Source organism: Hipposideros armiger, unplaced genomic scaffold (assembly GCF_001890085.2).
Source record: "Hipposideros armiger isolate ML-2016 unplaced genomic scaffold, ASM189008v1 scaffold_823, whole genome shotgun sequence".
In the NCBI taxonomy this organism is placed as follows: domain Eukaryota; kingdom Metazoa; phylum Chordata; class Mammalia; order Chiroptera; family Hipposideridae; genus Hipposideros; species Hipposideros armiger.
In genome coordinates, this window is record NW_017732173.1 from 378,106 (window position 1) to 381,220 (window position 3,115).

The window sequence follows — 3,115 nt, forward strand, 5'->3', positions numbered from 1 at the left end:
ATATATATATATATATATATATATATATATATATATATATATATATATATATATATATATATATATATATCAATATGGAAGGTAGGTACCTTAGGTCTACACATTTTCTTTGTTACTAACACTGGTCCTCAAAAGACTCCTTTCAGGTGGCTGGCTCTTTTCAGCAGCACTGAACTCTTTACCTTTTCCCTTCCCTGAATGTAAGCAGAATGGGGGCGGGGCATGGGGAGCAGAGAAGGGAGAAGCCTTACTCCAATGCTGTAAGGAAATTTGGAAACCCATTTGTCTTTTCCTAAGGCTGCTTCCCAACCTTCAATGATGTAAAGGAAAAATGAAAAGTGATGATCTCAAAAAATGTTCCTAAATATTCCAATTTGAGAAACAGACTTAAGAAACTAAAATCTTTGATATAAAAATTATCATTTTAATTTTTTATCTTTAGAAATTTAAAAATAAATTTGAATAAATTTTCATGAAAATTGATGCAATTTAAAAATTGTTTTAGGCCATCTGAATAGCCAAGAATAAGTCAGTGTGACCCCTGGGACCAAGGACCCTGGTTCGAGAAATTCTGCCCCATCTTCTTTTCCCTACCTGCTTCCCTTTCATTACCTGTGTTTGCAATTGCCAGGGCAACAAAAGCTAAGCTCCTGAACACTGAGGCCTAGTAAAAGGAAGCCTTGCACAGCTACACCTCAAATGCAATTTTGAGAGTAATTTCAATGACAAAACATCTTGGAATTAAAAACTCACTTATTATATAAATCCACTCTTACTAGGTCATATGCTTACACTGTTTTTAGTGATGCTTTCTAGTATAACAATGAAATATCAGTGCTGAACTCTGAAATGTCTAAGTGAAGAGAGAAATCAGAAAGCAAACATAAATAACACACAGGTCAGAGTTATATTTGCCTGAATGAGAATATCTCTACTTAGGAAAGTGTGTTAAGTTAGACCACTGAGAAGTGTCCCTATAGAGGGACTCCAGACTTTCTTGATTTTTTAAAATTCCATATTTCATGTGTCATTATAAAAAAGAATACTGACAATCAGGTGTTAATTTCTCTAAAGAGTAGACAGTGTCACAGAATATTTTCTTTTTAATCAATAACTTTTGATACAGCTCAGACTTAAAACCAAAGCCCCCTGAAATATCTGGGGATAATAACTAGCACATCAATTGTGTACTGCTCATATAATATCTATACTAGGGGTTCTTAATTTATGTGTGTGTGTGTGTGTGTGTGTGTGTGTGTGTGTGTGTGTGTGTGCCATGGTCTATTCTGTTTCCCTGTGAAGACTTTGTCCTCCGTTTCAGAATTTTTTTTGGGGGGGAGGGGCAGGGGGAAAGTGTGTTTTTCCAGGACCCATCAGCTCCAAGTCAAGTAGTTGTTTCAATCTAGCTGTGNGGGGGGGGGGGCTCCTGCCGAGGTCCCTGCTCTACTCACCACTAGCTGAGGCACTGTGAGGAGTAATTACACTCCCAGCTCTAGTTTCCTCATATGCAAAACTGTGGTGACGATTAAATGTGACAATGAACACTATGTGCATAGCACAGTGCTGGGCACTTGATAAAAAGGCAATGAAATGGAAGCTGTGATTACCTCCTGATTCCACTGAGCACTGACAAACAGACCTTTCATCTGAGAGGTTTTAAGTTTAATAACAAATAGGAAGACAAAATGATGCTTCTTACTTTTCAGAATCATACTTAAATTTAGGATATATTCTTCTGAACGATACATTTTTAAGAAGCAAAAACACATATTTAGGAAAATATATCCTGTACACTGGATCTTGTATGTGGGAAGAAAGGCTCTGTCTTATTTCTCAGAATAGGAGTACACACATTTATAAATTTTTTTAAAAATTGGAAAACCAAACTATGCCATTAATGCACATTTGTTTGCCAGCTTATTATGTTACAACAATTAAAGTGATTTCCTTCAATATGTCCAAATTATTATTATTTTTATAGTTTACTGGTTATGGTTTTTACATTAAATTAAACTGATACAGTTCCTGTAGCAAATGTTTAATAGAAAATATTGATTTATAATACTATGTATGTTTGGCATGAAGAAAATAAAATATTTGACAAATGAAGAATTACTTAGTTTTTTGTCTCCTAATATTTTGCTACCAACCCTTAATTTTTAGCACACCAGATTAGAAAAGGGGAAAAAATAAAGCTCAGGAGAAACAGCACTGTAAAAACATGTCTAACGCTTCTCTTTGATGAAAAATGAGACTCTTATTTTAGTGAATATGTTATTGCCTCAATGCTGGGGGAAAGCAACCATCATTAGAAAAACGAATTGCTCAGCTGTTTATAAGCAAAAAGCTCTGGGGGAATTTCTCAGGACCCCAAAGGCAAAGCATTACAGGGTTATGCAAACATATGTTGCAGGTGTTTTAGGGGAGACAGGTGGGCAAACCTCCGCCATGGAAGAGGAGCTAGTTTAATACGCTGTAGCGGAAACGAGATAACCCAAATGCATCCAAGCACAGAGATGCCAGGGCACCAGTGTCCTGGAGCTGGTGAGCAAAGCTCTCCCTAAAATAATTATCTTGTTAGTGCCAAGCACACAGAATTCTCCCCTTCTTAGAGTTTTATAGAAAACAAACGCTGCCAATTACTTTTTTACAAAAAAACTAAAGGTATTTTAAACCTGGAACAAAGAACAGCCTGAAATAGCGATAATTATCCCAAAAAGATAAGGATGAAGTATTGTTGCCTTTATTTAAACAAATATTCCTAAGGAGACAGTTTGTTGTAATATCCCCTCTTTGGTTCACTAGGCAACATTAGATTTATCATAATTCTCCTAAAGCCTAAGATATTTCTATATTAAAATGCTAATTTTGTCTTTTCTTTTGCCTGTAATTAAAGCTGGGGAAATCTGTGATCTGATATTCACTGATTGCTAGAGGGTCCACAAGGTCTCACCATGTCTGTTTCTTGTCGCCACATACTGCCCTCGTCATTAAAATTAGATACAGTAACACAGTGGATCAAAAAGGCAGACATTGTAATCCTAAATGCTCACAAAACTCTCATTTAAAAAGTTTTATATATATATATATATATATATATATATATATATATATA

At 35.3% G+C, this 3,115-nt stretch overlaps 1 protein-coding gene across 3 annotated transcripts in view; it reads right to left on the bottom strand.

The window, feature by feature from the left end:
- TBC1D5 (TBC1 domain family member 5) overlaps nucleotides 1-3,115 on the bottom strand; it is a 447,679-nt gene that overhangs the window by 98,495 nt on the left and 346,069 nt on the right. The gene's annotated exons all lie outside the window — the stretch shown is intronic.